The sequence below is a fragment of the Passer montanus genome, unplaced genomic scaffold (assembly GCF_014805655.1).
Source record: "Passer montanus isolate IOZ18808 unplaced genomic scaffold, ASM1480565v1 scaffold52, whole genome shotgun sequence".
Classification (NCBI taxonomy): Eukaryota; Metazoa; Chordata; class Aves; order Passeriformes; family Passeridae; genus Passer; species Passer montanus.
The window spans coordinates 4070841-4091084 of NW_024370152.1; the positions used below are offsets into that span (position 1 = coordinate 4070841).

Below are 20244 nucleotides of genomic sequence, written 5' to 3' on the forward strand. Positions count from 1 at the left end.
GGTACTTTGGAATGCTCAATAAATTTAACAAACTATTTTTGACAAACTATTGTCTTGTTGCCCCAACAGACTCTGGTATTCATGGTATGTGCAACCACATACACTTCCATTTCTTTTCCCAATATTCTTATTAAGGAAAGTTCTTGATGGATTTGCTAATTACATGTATTTCTCCTATCACATCCTTTGTTTCAACTAAGGCTTCTAAATAGATCTCCAATAGTTAATTCCTATATAAAATTCTTTTGGTATTCTTTGTGTAATAACTTTCATGGCTTTAATGATTTAGTTTGCAACTCTATATATTACAGTGTTGTTTATCCTGGTGTGCTCTGATTTTAAAGATCCATCCAACTTTAATTCGCTACTTTCTAGTTTTTTATTCAAGTTCATATGCTTTGATGTAGTGTTAAATAATTTGTAGGAATGGCCTGTAGTTTTAATTACCTGAATTTTCCTCCACCAAAATTCTCAGATAGATCTATTCCTATTTGATAGGAATCAAATATCTCCTATTGATAATGATTGTAGCACATTTGTGTGGGCTAAATCCAATTGCTGTGGATTGCACGAATACCAATGAAACAGTTAAACCCTGAAACTAGTGCTGATTTCTTATGGATATCAATTCTACGTAGCAATTTCAATTTTAGATGCTTGTAGTTCTCATTTAATATTTTTCTTCACTGTTTTCATATTTTACTACTTCTAAAAGTCCAAATGAACTGGGTGGAAAAGAATTCTGTAGGATATCAGTACCTTAGAAAATGTACCTAAAAATCTCTTATACATGTTTCCTCAGAAAGAGATGCAACTTGTGGAATATATTGTAAAAACTTTCTGTATAGTGTTTTGCAGGCTTTGTTGTTAATTTCTTTTTCAGGAACTAAGTGCCTTTCTATTTTACCTTACTCTCTGCTTCTTATAACCATTCATGTAGTATGCAATTCAAATATCAGTAAAAATTGATGTTTTACCCTAAAAATACTCAAAGTATATTGAATTTTGTTTAAATACTGGTAAAATTACATTTTATATTTTAAGATACTGGTCTGTGTTACATTTTCTGTTTCATTCTTTCTGTCTCCCTTCCCCCAAGTTCCTTTGAACACTCTGAAGTGTTTTCAGTATGACTGATGATACCAGACGTGTTTGGGCTTATCCTTCATGTTATGCACTTCCTTTCCATTATCACCTGATCTTTTTAGCTCTGATTTCACTATTACTTGTAAAACGTTTCTGCCAGGGAGTCCGGGGAAGAAAGTCTGCTCAGGAATTTATCCTGGAGAAGCATGTGACAGAAAGATGATTGTATTATTAGCATGAGAAACTGAAGTGTAAATGGCATCCCACGCTGGGAGCAGGAGCTGCAGTCTCTTTTGCTGACCCTGCAGCTCCTCCTCTGGCCTGCTGCTTGCTGCTGGGACTCAGGGGCATTCCCAGATGCTTCATGTGCCCACCATGTGAAAAAATGTTTTACTGCAGAATGAGAATAGGCTGTGTAAATGGGGAATCTCTGTCGTCCTGACTCAGTCAGGAAAGGGGAGAGAGAAAGAAGTAGTAGCCCAATTGTAGTGACTGGCCTAACTCTAAGGTAATTTTTAAGTAGTTTTATAAACTGCCAGCCAATCAAAAAATTCACAACCAGAAAAATACTGTCCTGTGAAAGTGGATGGAAGAAAGAAGGCAGGTGGTTGGGTAGCATGTGTAGGGGTGATAAGGATAGGTAAAAGATGATTATGATGATCATGTCTGTTTGAAGAAGACAACTCAGAGGAAAAGAATAGCAGTATTTTAAACCAGAGGGAAGGGCTGTACTGTAAGCAGCAGCAGGAGTGCTCAGGGATGGATGACAATTGGTACAGGAAGGCAAGTGGGGAAGAAGCAGAACTTCTGGAGCAGTGGTTCAGTGAGTGGTGATCCCCACTGGATCAGGAGCAGACCGGAAGCAAAGAGAATTCACAGTGCAAAAATGTGTGTTTCATTCTTGTGCCAGAAGCAAGTGAAGTGCAGTGGGTGTTCCCAACCTGTTGGCTGGCCTTTCTGTGCAAGCTCCAGGAGTGTCTGCAGGAAGCTTCAATCATAGATCGGGAAGTGCAGCCTTCCTGGCTTGCCTTGCTGGCAGCTATGAAGTTGGTGACAGTAAAATCTTCATAAAAACCTTCTAATGTAACCTATTCCAGATTAAAAAAAAAAATAAGAACCTTAGATCCTAATATTCCTAATATTTTTCTTAATTTTTCTTAAGTTTTTGAGGTTCAGAAATTGAAAGTATATAAGGTAGTGATGGGCAGTGCTCTAGTGCCATTTCCTGCTGCCACTTTGCCTAGAACCCTGCAACTTTTCCTTTCCCTGCTTCACTGCAGTTGTGTGGTGGACTTTGTTCACATGCCAGGGCTTTTGTCTCATGACTCTGACTATGTGCTTTGTGGAAGTACTTCCAGTCATGTGAAGTAGAAGTATTTAGGCTTGTGGCTCTTCTTCATATTTAGTATATTCCTCATCTGGCCTTACAATACTCTTAAACATACACTTCCCAGCTGTTAAGAGAAAACTCAGAAGAATCTAAAAAAGAAAAAAAAAAGAAAATGTGTTTTTCTCAATTTTTCCATTCTCTTATTGCTAATTCACTAAAGTTCTAGAATACTGGGGAGGGGGAAAAGATGGGAAAAAACCTCTCGTGAAGGTAGTGTCAAAAGTGTAAATTACTTAAGTTTGGACTTAAGGAAGCCTTTGTTCCATTCATGTCTAGAACTAAAAGCTGGTGCAACATTGCTGTATTACTCTTTGCATCCAGAAGTCATTACCCTAAAATGCTGTTGGACTGTTCATATGTTGTGCGCACATCTTGATGCCACCATAGGAAAAACACATATCTTCAAAATCTCCATTATGTTTCCTTGCTTTTTTGGTATATGATTTTCAAATTGGGTCCATGGGCTGGCTTTTCTGTGCAAGATTTTAGTTTCCTGAGTAAGGAAATGTTTAGACTTCATCTGCCACACTTTCATTAATTCTCTATGATTCTAATTTTCAGTTTAATAATTGATTCATTAATTTGGAGCAATGCCATAAAGATAAATTTTAGTTGATTTATGTAATTGAAATTTAATTCTGTGCTTTTTACTCTGAGGGAAAGGAAAGAAAGAAAAGAAAGAAACTCACATAAGATGTTGGATCTCCACATTTTATTTCATGAAGGACTTTTGTTTTTCAATGTAGCTTAACTACGTTTAACTTCTAAATTCATATAATTCTATTAATCCTGTAGAATAATTCAAGTAACACAGGTAGAAAACTGTCCTTCTGTTACTCCATTTCAGATGCCTTTTTGTGCATCCATTCCATTACTGCTAACTGTGTACCATCTGTATTTATATCTGACTGTCGTCCACTTCCTCCATTGTTAAACTTGGGTCAGATCACTGGGTTGCAGCTGAATTATGTGACTGATCCAGCTTCTCAAGTGTTCAGAAATGGTTCAGTTAATTTCCCTGAAGCATTTTGTTTGTGTTTCAAGGTAGAACATAGCTGATCCAGCTGAACTATATTAATGTGAAAGTCCACAGTCCTTTTGCTCTCACTTTTCACAATATGTGGAACATGAAGTACAAATTCTCTGAAGCTTTGTGGCATTGGAAACCATAAAACAGAGGAAAGCTAAGAAACAATGTTTGTCAGTAGGACAATTGCAGTCATGGAAACCAGATTTCATTATACCTGTCTGTATGCAGAGGATAATAAACAAAAAGTAGGATAGAAAAGTGTGTAGGGAATATTGGTTGATGTCTAAATTAGATACTTTAACTGGTTTGTCTCCCTCTGTGCGGTAATGGGGAAGAAAAGGAAAGCACAAGATCCACAAAGCAATTGTGCTGGGAAATACACCTGCATGATGTCCAGTTTCTGTAATTGGAAATACTGAATATACACCTGAGAGATCTTGCATTTTTGGAGTTTTATAATTAAGACCTATGATTTGCTAAAATCCACTTTATATTACAGATCAAATAGTTCTATAAGGCCTTTTTTTCCATTCTGGAAGTTGTATGCTCTAATCTCTTTCTTAAAAATGGCTAATCTTATGTGCAGTGGGAAATAAGACTTACTGAAAAACCTGTGTCCTGCCCTCTTACACTGTACTTGGCAAACAATGTTTTTTTTTTAAAGATGTGATTTTATACTGGAAAAAAATCTGTCATTTTGTAGTTATGGCACAAAGCCCAAGAAGCATAGGAGTATAATTCTGGTTTTTTCCACCTTGAATAATCACATCTCAGTGGAAAATGTCCCAAACTCCATTCAATACTTAATGTTTGGGACAAAGTGCTCTCTGCAGAGAGAATGCCAAGGACAAATGTCCTGGGTGTACTTGAGCATTGACATCCTGTTTCCTGGGAGAGCCCGGGCTGAGTGTTAATAGTCCTTGCTATGTTCAGTGCTTACTGTTTGTCTTTGTGCAATGTTTGTATGTGCAATGCTGTGCATTCACTAAAGCTGCCAGACAATGCCTTGGTGTTACATAGTCAGATTAGATTGCTAAAGCTATGAAATAATTAAAGTCTCCTTTTCTGCAGCATGACGATACTTGAAATACTTAAAACCTAGTAAGTTGGGTAGCTCAGAGGCAGAGAAAAGCTCCTGTGAAATCTAAGAACTGTCTGAAAGTGAGCACAAACAGGGGAGATCTGTTTGTTCCATCAATGTGTCTAAATGTTCTTGAATTCTGGGTGGAGCTTCTAATCATGCAGCTGTCCATTTTCTTGAAAGGAAAGAAAAGGATCCTATTCTCTCTCATATGAATGATCTAGTATAAAGAAAGAAAATACAAGTAATGAACAGACTTGTGGTAATGGCAGAAATTGATTTTCAAGTTCATCTTTGCCACACAAAACAGTCTTGCAGTATGTCTTTTGGACCAACAGTTGGTACAACACACTAAAGGACACAGGATGGATTGTATTCTAGCTTTGTTCTTAACATTATGTGCAGCTTACATCCTTATTAGGAAAAGCACTTTAACGTGTGTCTCTTGAAGGAGTGGTGTGTTCAGTACACTTGTTCAGAGTTTTGCACATAGATTCAGAATACTGTCTTGAAAATTTTAGTAACATTTTGCTTTGGAGGTGCAGATTTTACAGACTTCCTGCTTCCTTTCTGTCATTTCACAGAGACCTAGTTTGCATGTCTGCTCATGTCCAGAATTACTTGACTGTTTGTTTATGTGCTGTTATGTCCAGGAGATACTGGTCCAGTTTCTGGAATATGCTTCTTTCATGTCATATTAGGCTTGCCATGAGACATCACTTAGTTATGTAATTTTCTTTTTAAAATACAATGAAAGAAGAAATATCTTGCTGTTCCTGCTCCCTTTAGCATGAAGTAGTGCCTGTAGATTTTTCAAGACTCTGATTTCTTCTTTTGACCAAGGCAATTCAAAAGATATGGGTCTTAAGTCTTTCTCTGCATTGAAACGAAATTTCAATTGCATTGAAATCAGTCTTTAATCCTTCTAGTCTTTCTTCATTCCCAGTTATTAATCCTACCAGGAATGTTTTCTGTTACTGAGTAAATTGAGGAGGAGGGGTAAGTAGGCCAGTATTTCTGTTATTCCTGTTGCATAATTGATCTGCCTCTCTCTGGCTGTATTATGCATGACTGACCTTCCATTTGGGGCTGGTTTATTAGACTTCATTTCAAGTATTTGTCAACAGTTTGTCAGTCATGTTGGACCTTAATTATGAATCACATTCAGAGGCTGAGCTGCATGTGTACATCCTGGGCACGTTCACTCCTTGGTGCGCAGTGGGAAGACCTGTAAGAGTGGATGGCCTCAAGCTATAACTTCTTTAAATCTCATTGGCAGGCAGAAGAGGAATGCTGCTTTTGAATTGTCTCAGGCGGGAAAATACTGGGGAGTTTCAGTGGGGTTTTGTTTGCTTTTTAGTTAATATGAGTGAATTAAAAAATGAGGAGAGTAAGGCTACCCTAACTCCCTTTTTAAGAGTGGTCTGCTCAAGTTAGTGCTAGTATTGTGGGAAAGATGCTTTTACTGTGGTAAGGAGGAAGTGTGAAATACCTTCTCTTAAAGAAGACTACATGGGATAGTTACTTGTTACAGCATATCTATCTATCTGTATTATATCTATATTTAAGTACACATAAATTACCTTAGGCAGAAGAGGGATGGGAGGCACAGAAAAGCATTGTTATTAATTACTGGGAGGGAGGAGCACCAGAGAAATTGTTTGATTTATAAAGTAGCAAGCTGCATCTGTAGTTGAGTAGCACCTGCATCTCAAAAAATCTGTCAGGCGTTGAGTGGAAACTGCTGGGTACATGACACTTCAGACAATCTCGTGGTCTAATTTTCTATCTGAGTTTTGAGATGCTTCTAACATAAGGGCCCTAACTTGAGAAGCCACAAGAGACTGCTGTATTGAATGTCTTTTAATGGACTGTGACTTAACAAGTAAATGAAAAGCCACACAGTGACATGAATCTCTGGTCCCCACTGATTTTAAAGTGCAGATCCCCAGAGTAGTTTGTATATAGGTGTTGCTACTAGATTTATTTGTTGTAGTGAAAACAAATTCATGGAAGTTTGCTGAAATATCTCATTGTTAACAGAATTGCTGTGGAAGGAAAACAAAGCTTAGTGTCAGAATTTTATTTACCTTTAGATAACCCAGTCCATAGAATGGTTTTGCCAACAAGTGCTCTCTCATAAATACAATGGTTCCTTTGTTTCTGTACCCTCTTTCTTTTGCTCTCCATCTAGCTCCTCCTCAATATTAAGATATGTTTCAGCAAAGCTTTTTAATGTAGTAGGTTATCTGTTGTGCTTTCACTTTCCATTCTTCAGATTTTTTTGTTGAAAACCAAACAAATCAACCCAGTTATTTTATATCATATGTCAACTTCTGACCTGTTTGATGTAGTTTCTCTCTTCTGCTGTGTTCTGCCTTGCTTCTCCTTTTCATCTCTTTCCCCTGTTAGAGCACCAGCCTTCCCTGTTACCTCCAATATAGCACTAACCCTTCCTGTTACCTTTCTGCCTCTTCCTTTCTGCTGCTTCTTTCTCAAAATAGCTACAGTGGTTGGTTAGTTTGACCCAGAATTTGAAGGCTGATGGATAGCATTACATCAAGAAGTCCTTTGTGGTGGGTGGTACAGGAGAAAGACTGTAACTATTTCTGTTTTTAAAGCCCAGGAAAAAGTGGATAGCTTTGCAAATACTGACTATCATGCCAATTATGGGGAAGGGAGTTAATATGTGCTACAAATTACAGAATGGTTTGGGCTAAAATGGATCTTTAAGGTAGTATTGGTGACTCATGGATACTCTTTGTTAATATATATATTGGTCCTATGTATTGGATTGCTGTGACTAGTAACCTTTGTAAATAGATGTCTAATTCCCCAGTGTGGAGTTTTGTAGCAGAAAAATCTCTATGTCCCAAATGAAAAAGTTCCAGTCTCTAGAGACTGCTGCACTTTCATTTCCATATGTGTTTAAAGAAGTCACGTAGCATTTACTCACCGGAAGCTTTACAATAGTGTAGCACTGCAGCTATTGCTAATTTGGTAGTGCAAGTTGAGCTCAAGTGTGGAAGTGGTTTTTTGTTTGTTTCGCTGCCTTTTTTTTTCTTTTTCATGTAGCTGAGAATCCTCTAGAAGCAAGATTCACATATATGCAGAAATAATATTATGATAATCTGAGGATGTGTTTAGTAACACATTTGCTAGTAACATGCAGGTACAAAAGTCCATTACTTGACAAATTAAGACCAATAGCTTTTCAGAAGAGCTTCTAAAATACTTTTCAGTATCTCATTATCGTGCTGTTAGTGTTGGTACGCTTAAAGAGCATTTAATTTTTGAAAAACCGTATTTTCAATATTACAGTAAAATAGGATATTCATCAAGAAGTGAAAGAATGTATTTTAGACTATTGTGTTTAGAATTTTTGCAAAAATCCTAAGCACTGTGCCTTTTTCATTAAAACATATTTGTTGAAGTTGATGACCACTATGCACTGTTATTGCTAGTGTTACCAGCACTGTCTAAATTTTGCAGCTGTTTTGGATATCAGTATATTACAAAACAAGTTAAATACATTTTTTTTGAGAGTGATAGGTTTGTGCACATCTCACTAGAGCAGTTGAAATGCTTGAGGTATCTATTTAGCTGTGTAAAAATATACACACCTCCTAGTTATTTTCAGATGCTCAATAATGGATGTACTAGTGATATAAAAAGAAGATTAACTCTCTTTTGACAGGTGTCAGCATTCCTCACTACATTGCATGTTCAAGAACTGCAGTTATTTCATCATCACTGTGTGTTATTCTATTGCTCCTCTCTTATCCCTTTTTATTTTTCTAGTTACATCGGCCTTGTTGGCTGCCTAATTGTGAAATACATGTGTTGTTTGTGATGTTTTTTGCTTTTTTTTTCTTGGACTCTAGCTGATGGATGTCTTTAACATGGAAATTGAAGTTCGCTCTAGTAGTTTTTCTATCATCCCAGTTACAGACCTATGCAAAGGAGGGAGAGACAGAGATATAAGTCTAGATGAAAGAGCAGGTGGAATCAAATACTGAGATACATAGTATTACAAGTAAACCATGGTACCTGTACCATTTCTTGATCTTATTTTGTTCCTGCTTTAAATATTATTATATATTCTCATGATGGAAGAAAGCCCACAACTGTAGGTTAAGAAGAAAAATAAATTTTTTGTTGTATTTGAAGTATTTCACTCAGGGTCCTTGAATAATACTGGTTGTATTCTTCAGGATTAAATGCTTTATATGGAACTGAGATAGGTCATTGTAAATGTGCTGCTTTTTTCAAAATGTGAACTCTTATTTCATTGAAGGAAGTGTGGTTTGCTCAGCTCCGCTTTCTTTGTGGCCTTCAGAAGTAACAATGAGCCTAGAAGACCTCAGTAGAACTACCAAGGGGAAACCCATGAGGGAAGATCTAACCTGTTTCTCAGAAAGTTACCATGAACAAGACTCGGCTGTTCTTTGTTAGCACAGAGTTAAAACAGCATGCTTCTGCCTATGGCCCTTCCAGTCCCAGGTCACAATTGTCAGACCAGCCTTTTGGTCTCAGACTCTCTGGAAGTCATCAGCCCCTGACTGTTCAGGAGTACAGTACATGCACAGCCTGGTAATCTTAGGGGCAGGAAACAGTGGAATTCATATTGCCTTCTATGGAGACTTTGTTTCCTTGGAGCTGGCACAGATCCTAGATGTTTCCTCCATTGTCCACTGTTGTAAAGAGACAGACCTTCAGGAACAGGACTGCTGATTTGATGACATTAAGTGAAAAACTAGTCTGGCCTTTAGTAAAGGCCTAGATAAACTGTGATTTCCTTTCCACCTTTTGCTGTGTGATAGTCTGGCTCCCTGTGTGGGAATACTTTTGTACTCCATTCCATCTCTGCATCTGCTATTAATGTGGAACTGAGTCTTTAAAGTGTATGTGTAAGATGTACATGAAATAAATATTCTGTTTCCCTTGTAAACTGCTTGTACATAGCCAAAAAAAAACCATATTTAATGAATTGCTGTGTGTTGCTACTCAGAATTCTAATGAAGAGTTAATATCTTTCTCTTCTCTAATTTTTTTCTCTGCTCTTCAGCAGTGAATTTTTGCCCTGAGAAAGAGAAATCCAAAATAAAAACAATTAATTTTGTTTTCTTTCTTCTGACACCAGAAATGCTGAACAACTTCTTTTTAGGAAATTGCTGACAATATTCTGGCATTTACAATTAACAAAACCCGTCCAAGAAATAATTTATTTTTAAATATTTCTAATTTTATTTATTTAGCTACATTTCCTGAATGGAAACACTGCCTGTAGCCCTCTCCTTCACAAGTGTACAGAATGAGTCTAGCTCTTAATGCCGGTAAAGATTTAAATTAAACCATGGGAAGGTTGTTCAGTGCGCATGAAGTGTGCTTGAGACAGCAGCACAATATGCTGATTTGGTCAATGAATCCTTTTCTGTCTTCAATCTGTATGCCCCAGAGAAGGCCACATCTCTTGAACAGAGCTCTTTCTGGAAGACTAGGTTTATTAGGAGGCTGTTCTCACTATTTTTAAAAATACAGGTGAGCTCCCCATCACGTCATGAGTCAAGACTGGCTCATACATGAGCAGCTTCTGCAGAGCATCCCTGGAAAGGAGCAAGCTGGTGGTGACAGGGAGCTGGGCCAGGGCACTGTGCCTTCTGCAGCTCTTCATGTCCGTGGTCACTGCTGGCAAAGGCTTGCCTGCCTGCTTCTGGTGGGGGGAGAGGGGGGAATGCTCTTATCTGGCGGCTGGGAGGAGCAGATAATGAAACCCTTTGTGTCCCCCTCCAGAGAAACAGCAATGAACTGTGCAGCTGCAACCCTAGCAACAAGGGCCTGCAGAAAAGAATGAGGGCAGCTTCCCAGCACAGGATGGCCAGGGGTTAAGGATGAGCAAATTGAATGGGTAGCGTAGTATTTAGATGAACCTGTGTGCCTGTTATTCTTACTAGGGATATATTTTCTTTTGCTTTAGTTTTGATGCTTAGACTGAAATATATCCATGTGTCTTTTAGTACAGTGATAAACCAATGACTAAAGGCTTGACAGTGTCTTTGTTGCTTTTAAGAGTCTTGATAGTGTGTTTTCTGGAGAATTCATAGTGGTGTTTGGTACAGTGCTGACAGTTCATTGTCACCAGTTAAAGAGCATGAAAGAAGTCAGTTTTGATTTTTGTAGTGTAGGTGTACAAAATCCTTAAAGATGCAATGGCTTAAGAAAGGAATTTATTTTTAAAAGTGTACGAATTCAAAGGGTTATTTGCATTGGTGCTTCTAAAGTGGTTATGTTTATTGTGACAGATGATTTCTAGAGAAACTGATGTTAAATACTTCATTTTTTAGGTGCAGCAATCTGATCTATTTCCATGGGAAGTTTCATGAATGTGTTGAGAATAACTCTATTGATGAGAATACGACAGGCTTCATTAATTACCTTGCTGTAGATAGGGACTCACAAGCCACAGTTTAGGCTGCATGTCTGGGAGAGAGGGGGCATTTGTTTGAGGGAGAGACTGAATAATGAATACCTTAAACCAAATGATCTGTGTCTGAGTGGCAGACAAAGAGGGCTTTGGGGCAGTGACTGATTATTCTGTGTGAAAGGACCACAACCATATCTGGCCTGCATGCTGAATCTCACATGTGAGCCGTCACTCCTTGTTTCTCCAGAGAAAAAGGGGAAATCAAATCTGCTTAGGAAGCAAGTGCACCTTGCCAGTAACAGCACCAGTGAAGGTGCTGTTACTGACTGCATGATACTCATCCAGTTACTGTAATAAGGAAATTTTGGTTATTGTAGTTCTGTTTTCCAGTCTTTTGTCAAATGCAGTAAACATTTTTTAAGAAGTTATGTACAGATCTTTGTTTGTTCTGCCTTACATTTTCATACCTCCTAGATGCAGTCTGTAGTATTTGTCCTATGAGCTGATTGTAAGTCACAGCCCAGAACAAATGGAGCTGCACGTGTGGTGATTCCTGGATGTTTTCTGATCAGGCCAAAATGCTGACCTGAGGCAACTGCAAGTCCAGGACCACATTTACTTCCACTGACTGTGCTCCAGAGGCACTATTGTCCTGCACAGGAGCTGGTGAAGAGCTATCATCCCACTAAACTGTTCAAGCAAGGTTAAATGAAGCTTGATGGTAGCATGAATGAGTTTCTGATTTCTTGGCTTCGCTTTTTTGTTGTCTCTCAACTTGAGCACTGACGGTGAAAGCTAAGGAGAACATGTTCCTTTTACTAGGTATATTTGTTGACTTGCTATAAAGTGCAGAGGGAAAGTTCAAGTGTTAAAATATTTGGAGACACCTCAATACTCAAGTTGTAGAATTCTCTGTATCTTTTTTGTGAGGAGTAGGAAAAATGAGGGAAACATTTTCATTTGGGAGAGGACTTGAGACTGTACTTAAATACTTAACTGAGTAATTATATCTTGTGCTCTTTCCAGAAGTTGCTAGGGAAATCAAAGCTACAGATTTAAAGTTGGTCTGACACCATCTTTAACAGTCCTTCTCCTTTAGTTGAGAAGGAAAAAACATGTTCAAGAACAACTGCAACTTAGTTATCTAAATGCATACTTCTTACACCTTAATCTAAACTTTCAGATAAAAACTGTTATCCCAGGCGAAGGAATTGGTGTGTGGTTTTTTGGGTTTTTGTTTCCAAATATACAGAGTGACTCTTTGTCAGCAGATACAAGGAAAATGTCTCCTACCCCACCCACACACACAGAAGGAAAAATGAACAGATGTATGACATTGGTGGAGATAGGACCTTGTTCAGAATAGAGAAACTTTTTATGGTAAATTGAATTGTCACCCTGCAGCTGTTTGACAATTTAGTCAAAGTAGTTGCTTCTTTCATTTGAGTTTATTTACTTAAGTCAATTACACATGCAGATTTGATTGTACCCTCCAGCAAAACTGTAATGACTCCGCAACAGATCTTTCACTGGGAAGGATTATATAAATGAAATACTGTTATGCTAGTAAATAACTCAAAACAAACAAACAAAACCAGACACAATTAAGACAAGTGTGAAGGCAGGAAGCACCTTTCTTTTTTTTCTGTAATAGAGAGGCTTCCACTGAGTTCGACAACTTAACTTGTCATGATAATGGAGTTTCTCAGCATTTCTGTAGTGTGCAGACAGAGCGCTTAAGCAAACCGCAGTTTGTGAATGTCAGTATGAAGATATTTACCAGTTGTAAATACCAGTCATATATTTCAGAGATACTACAATGTCTTTTTCAAAAGTGCCTGCAAAGCTTCTTAGGAGTTCAAGGTAACTGGAGATTGGGGAAAGCGTCTCAATAGAACTGAAGAAAATTGTGCATCTTCTCTCAAAGTCAAAAAATCTCTCATTTGTACCTCATTTGTAAAAGGCAGTGTGCTAGTTTAGGCTATTTTTGTCTTTTCAAACTTGTGTAATGACCGTTTTGTGGTCATTTGCCACAGTAGTTATTGAGACAAAATGAAGCTGTTGTACTAATCAGTGCTTTCCATCTCTGCATTGCTGCAGTGAGGGCATGGGACAAGTTCTGCCGTGTTAAATGAGACTACATCTCTGTTTTGAAAGGGAAGCATGTGCTGACCGTGGCAGTACCAGTAAAAGTAGTGGATTTGTATATAAGGAAATTCTTATGGTTTGTCTTGTTTTGCCATAATAGCAGTTGGAGCCAGGATGATACTTCTGAATATATTTTTACCTTGTGGTCTAAGGAACTAAGTAATCACCAAGAGAAATAACTTATTAACTAAGTTGACCTGTCAGAAGAGTAGAATAAGACACCGGATGGTGAGAGTAGTATAGAAGGTTCTGGAAAAGTGTTTAGATTTAAACTTGAAAGCATCTGATGTGAAGCCCATCAGGAGCTAAGCCTTGTAATTTACTGTGCTGTCTGTGGCTAGTTTGGATCTTGAAGGAACCTGACGCAGGAATGCTTCCTGATACAAAGAGCCGCAATAGTTGTCACCGCCATTTTCCTTATGACTCTGTCATATGTGTTACAAAAAACTGCCTGGTTTGTTGGTTGTCTGAAAAATCTGTAGTTGATCTTGAGTAAAGGAACTTGTATTTCCCTGTTTCAAGTGGGTAAATGGTTTTGAATGATGTGAGAAACACTTGAGTTCTCATGCTTATATTTATTGAGATTCTTACTCAGTGTGGAAGCAGCATTCTTTTCATAGTGAGGCAGCACAAGTATTATACTTCACATTTGTTATTCAGGACTTTCAAGTTATCAGCAGAAGTACTCCATGCCTTGTGATTGTTTTGGCATGAGAAATACTGTGGTCAAAATATTGTTTATTTTTTAGGCTTCACTTAGGGTTTCTGCTTAGGTCAGAAGTTTGGGAACTAGAGGCAAGTATGTTGTGTATTTGATTTGCTTTCCTTACCTGTTGGCAAGCAGGTAACTAACTGAAATAATAAAAGAGAGATTGCATGGAGGCAGGATGCCTCTTATATGTATCACAGTTGTTGATACTGTTTTCAGATATGTTTTCTTACAAATAATCTAATTTTTTCCCTTTCCTTCCTATCAAACAACGTCTCCAGTGTTAGGTCTTTGTACTTGAAGGTGTTCATTCAGCGTGGATAAGCAAATATTGCCAGGTAATGTGATGGCCAAATTGAAGTGCCCACAATGGGGAAAAGAATGTAACTTCATTGCTGTGCCATCTTGCAGCAATAAGATTTTATTTCACCCTGATAACACTTGCTGTAAGTAGATACTATTTTTACAGTACAGAATTTAATATTTAATAGATCATTTTTCCTTGCCACACGCGTTCACTGGAGAAGTGCAGATATACTTGGGAAAGAGGAGAAATCAAGAAGTAGGTAAGAGAAATGTCTGAAGACCATGCTGGGCTAGTGTGGAGATCTGGACAGCATGGAAAGCACAGGCTCCTCTATTAACAGAAGTTGTAGGAATATAAGTATAAAAGGATTCAGTAGCAAAAAGAACCTAGTTCTCCTTCAATGGCTGTTTTTCACCATCACTGCATAAAGAGCTGAACACAGCATGAAAGGGCTGCTCGGCTTGTTCTTTCTATTTTGTTCACTAACTTTTGGCTCCTACCTGTACTGTTCCCAGGATTTAAAATTCCTGCTTCGTAGTGCAGAATGGGAAGAACAGAGACAGAGCAAAAGGAAAAGCACTAAGAGACTGAGAACTGTGTAGCTTGACACACCTTGAGGGTGATTGTTTTGTTTGAAGCACCCGGAGAAAGATAAAAGCTGCACACAATTCTAACATTAGTTTCAGCCTTAACAGCAGCATACTAGTGCAAGTATCTTAAGGAATATGCCTAGTAGTTTGGGGGTTACTTTTCCCAAGTTCTGCATCCTCTGTCACTCTAGAATCTTTATTTCTTTGAGATTTGAGCTGTACCAGTTTGGTCATCCTACAGAAGCTACATACATAGACAAGAACAACACAATATTTATTAATTAAAAAAAACCAACAAAACAAAAAACAACAAAACATATGGAATGCATTCATGACAAAAATGTCAAGGTGAATTGTGAAATAGGGAAAATTACTTGGTTAATTTATTCCAAAATAAAACTGTTTCTTCTTGGAATGTCATTCATAATGAAAATAATAGTAAAAGGTTAGTGATGCACTAGTTCCCCAATATGCACACTATTCAGATGCCTCCTTCCTGTATATTGCCTCTTTAAAAGTGAGGAGATAGAGGGGAAAAAATGTTAAGGAAAGGGGCAGGATGAGAAAGTGCTTGTGAACTGTAAGGAAATGAAGGGGCCTATTTTTCAGACTTAGATGGCTTAATCATTAGAATAACTTTTTAAGGGCACTAATGAATGCTGCATCACTTGCTTTCTTCAAATGGCATTTGAATGCCTATTAAAAAATCATACAAGTGGACTAGAGGTTCAAGATCTTCAATTATTGCTTTACTGTCTCTTTGTGTAGAGTAGTGGTTACTTGTAGTGTGGAGGCCTTTTCAGATGGGAAGCACACCTGTCCATTTATCACTGATTCTGTCTGTAACTAGGAATTCCAAAGCAGGCTACCTTTAATTAATCTGGCATTTATCTACACAATGAAGTTTCAAACTTCAGGGAGGTTTTTTCTGCTTCTTAGTTTACAAAATAAGACAAAAACCCCAAACAAATTAAAGACGACTGAACATTCAGATAAATACAAAGCAGTACAAGCATGTTAGTGGCTTGTTAGTGACCACAAATTAACCAATGACTTAACTATATATTTATTTGTTGTACTTTCAACTTAATAATGCTTGGCAAAGAGCAGTTATGGAAAGAAATACACTTGTAGCAAATATATCCATCAGAAACCAGGATGTTATTAGTCGGGGTTTTTTTGTAACTTCCGTAGGTCAGCATTAGTCATTAAGGCTTCTTTCCAAACTGTGTTTTGGTTTTTTTAACCTGTTTTTCTTGTGCAGGTTGTCTCACTTACAAGGCTTTTGACTCATACATAATCTCAAGCTATAAGTATAAAGTCTGTATCTTGAGAAAAAAAATGAGGCATTTTAAAATCCTGGTATGCCGTATGAGAATCCTTTCAAAATAGAATACAAAATTCTAGTGACTTGCACAAGCCCCTGTATTAATAAACAGTGAGAAATGAAGTGTTATCTGGCACAGTTGCAGTCCTGTATTGTTGTGTATTTGTAGCGAAGAGAACAAATCTTCTTTTACATTTTGCTTGGTGTGATCTGGCAAGTAAGCTTGGACAATTCTAACTGTGTTTTATTAGTGTTGCCTAAAGAACAGACTCGCTGTATCCATTAGGGGTTTGTTAGATGGTTTTGTCAAAGAGCTGCTGAGGATACTGCAGAGCTTTTATAAATATACAAGATCGGCATAAGGGGAGTGATGCTACTAAGAGTACATAAAACTTGGTAGGTATATACTCTTAACTCGCCATATGGATACTGTAATTTTGCCCATCTAGTAGAGAAGTAGTTTCCATGGACACTGCAGCCATTGCAGTACATTCATATTATATATCCTTACTTCAGTCAGTCTTTCCACTTAAAGAAGGATTAAACCTGGTCTTCTCTTAATATTATGTTAATTGAGGAGCAATTGTGTGTTACTAACAGACATACAGAGGACCACTTGTTAAGTTTGTTCTGAGTAATAAAACTGTATAACTGAAAATATTCCCCTTAAAAATAACGTGATTTTGTAATGAAATTGTCTGAATATGTCTTTACAGTGTATTGCTAGAATGCAGTGAAAACAGATACCAAGGCAGATGTGTAGAGTTCTTTTTAAATACAGCACAAATTAAAGTAATCAGCAATGCATATTCAGTGGGGTTTTTTTCAAGGCATACTATTCAATGAACTGCAAAGTTCTTTAAGCACAGTATAGAACAACTTCTGCTGAGGCATATATATGTTGCTTTGTAGGAAAAGGTAACATATTTTACTGTTGTAATGTCTGTTCATAAAATTGTAAAAGATTAACATACAGAATTTCAAAAACTAGTAGATAGTTGTCGGCCAGTTGAAAGGATCTCTGTCTTCAGCATCTGTGAGCAGTTCCGATGCCTTACCTGTGTGAAAGATACACATGGAAATCCTTCACATTGTGGAAATGTGTGTGCTTAGAACACAGTTCTAATGTTCTTGGCTGTCCTAAAAGACAATCATTGCATGCCTTAGTTTCCCACACATATAAAAGAGGGAGAGGCCAGGAGACTTCCTTAAAGCCTATACCTGCCATGAGCCTCCTGTTTATTTGTTTGTTTGGTTTTATCATTAAAACTAATTCCTGTTAAATACTAGAAATAGAATTCATGATGATTGATTATACTCAAAGATCCTTATATATGTGCATTATGGTTTTTTTACTGTAACTACCAGCCTTTGCTGTGACAAACCTGTCTCAAAATTGATACCACAAATTACATCAAAGAAGTCACTGGATCTAAGATGATGAATCACACCTGTTCAGGAAAAAAGCTATAGGCTGGTTACTTGCTTGGTACTATTTTTCAAAGTTTTGGTGAAGTCTTTGAATCATTAATGAATAATATTTTATATTTTTTTTTTGTAATGTGGCTTTTTAACATACATCAAGAACCTTTTCATTTCTTCCCCCACTGAATGATGGGCTGATACTTCTACTACTTACCTATTGAGACCGTTTTACAATTTAGAAAAAAGCTCCAGGAAATGTATTTTGGTAATAGCTTTCTGTTTTTTCCCCCTATACCACTTAACTTGATTTAATGGATAAATTGATGAAGTCTGTGTTAGAGTAGTAATGGGGGCCTGGAGTCTGCATGTCAGAGTACAAAAGTGCTACTTTGCAAACCTGCCTTAGAAAGTAATAATCAACAATGTCCTTAGAAAGTAATATCAACAATGTCCTTTGTGTTTTGGACACAGTAATTATTTTTGTAGTTAAAGTTGTGTTTTATGCTTTCATCTTTCATCTGAAAGCATGACTGTGCAAATAAAAACCTCCTTATGTTTGCTAAATAAGCTAGATAACTTGATTTATCATGTTTATCCTTTGTGATTTAACTTTGATTTTTTATTTATTGTTGAAAATGCTATACTGGTCTTTTCATTGTTTGCAGTGATTAAAAATACTCTGTTTACAGAGGACTTTCTGGCTAGCATCAACTAAATTAGAAGTCCACATCTAGCTCAGCTTGGGCACCTCTGCTTCCCTTCAGAGCAACAGTGTCTTTTCAGTGGAATTGACTGACAAGTGTAGTACAAGGTGTTTGACAGCAGCATGTTCTGAGCTGGTTTGTGCTATGTAGTAGCTATTGACAAGTAACTCAGTATTTTATAATAGAAGCCATTTATGAGCGCAGTGCTATTGTAAAGCATTTACTGAGGCTAAACTCAAAATCTCTTAAGTACCTATTTTTGTTGTTGTTGTTACAATTACATGGAAATACTTATTTTAGTTTTGATGTGATGCAGCTCTGATTTCTTTGTGCTGGATAGCAATACGCTGCATTTTTCAGAAGAAAAAACACTTGTCTGAAGTAATTTTTAGCTAGGCCATATGTGAAGACTCTGCTTTGCAATTATCACATCTTAAAACAAAGTTAGATGTGGCTCTGGAAGCCCAGCTGTCAACCCTACAGGGATGGCCACGAAGGGGTTGATGTACAAGAATGTGTGAGGGGCAGGGAGGCATTTTGGGAGGGGCCGTGCTCGGAGGCTTGGCCAGTCTGGGTCATGCCTGTCTGTGGGAGTTGCAGCAGCAACTGGTCCAGACTCACTTTCTGTAGTCTGCTCCAGAATTCTGTCTGCTGTAGCTAACACTGCTCTGCTTGTGCAAGTCAGCTCCCTCACATGCAGCCACACCTGGCATCTCCAGAGGTGCCATCATGGGACGTGGCTGGAGCGTAGCGCAATGATTGTGCATGAAATCACATCTCAGGCAGCTGAACACCTACCTCTTCTGTAGGCATAGTGTGTCTAACCACGGGCAGATCTAGCCTCATATCCAGTGTGTTCTGCATTGCCTTCTTTTTGCCTCCTTTCCAGAATACGTTTTCTGATTTCTTAGTTAATCAATTGGTCTCTAATCTGTGAATTACATTCAAAGGCAGAAGTTTTTGTGTGGGAACGTGAGTGACTGAAAGCTAAAGGAATTAAGCAGCAAATGCTGTCTGGCCTTGAGCTAAATAATTAAATACCCTTATTTGGAGGCAGAGAGGATTTGATGTGGTTCTTTGTGGGCTCTTTGGTGTGCTTAAGATTGTTTGGGAACATCTTATGTTGTTGTGATAGCTACCTACTAATTCAGAATAGAATTCTCTGATCAGTCCAAGAACATGAACCTGATAAGAAGAGCTGGGCACCTTGTTAATTTTCATTTAAAGATATTAGGGTCTAATTAGGACTCCAGATAGCACAAGCACTGTGTTTGACTCTGCATTCAGATGATCAATTTGTGAGCACTGGGTAGCAGGATATGAAGTAGTGTTCTTCTAACTTAATTTAATTGAGAAGCAGGTAACTTTGTAGGGAGTTAAGTTCTAGCTTACAGAAAACATCTTCTACCAACAATAAGTTAACAGTTTACCTTCACAGTCCCTGGATTAATTGATTTTTTAAAATTGTGTTATTTAAATTCTCTTTAAAAGAGATTGTATTTAGTAGCTGTCATGACTCAACTTTGCAAATGTCATGTTTGCCTGCCATGAGTATAGTTTATATTGTGTGACGTGAGCTTAATATGGAATGTATTGGGAAAAAATAATAGGGTGTTGTTGGTGCAAAATATGCTTAAGAGCAAACAAAATTAATTTTTAAGGAAGAGAATTAACGGCAGATGCATGACTGCATCAGAGCCAGCTGGCTGAAGTACTTCTGCAGTCAGTGAATACATAAATGTAATTCAGGTGAATCGGATTTTGTTTGTGGGGAGAAAAATAAAACCTTAGTAATCTACATATCCATCTGTTTTCTCCTTCAGCTTTTAAAAACATCAGCTACCCTCACTGAGGGTGCTTGCAGAGGTAGATAACATCCACGGGGCTGTACATGGGGCTTGGAAGGCTGTGTGAGGTCCCTGACCCAGGGCTTGCCTCCTGGGGTGAATCTGGAGCCTGCTGGATGCCCAGTGGCTGCACCCTTGGCCAAGAACCTGCTCCAGATCTTGCCAGTGTACCTGCT

General features: G+C 37.8%; 1 protein-coding gene across 4 annotated transcripts in view; it reads left to right on the plus strand.

Annotated features, from left to right (window-relative positions):
- CDC42SE2 (CDC42 small effector 2) overlaps nt 1–20244 on the plus strand; it is an 85092-nt gene that overhangs the window by 15631 nt on the left and 49217 nt on the right. The window lies entirely within an intron of this gene.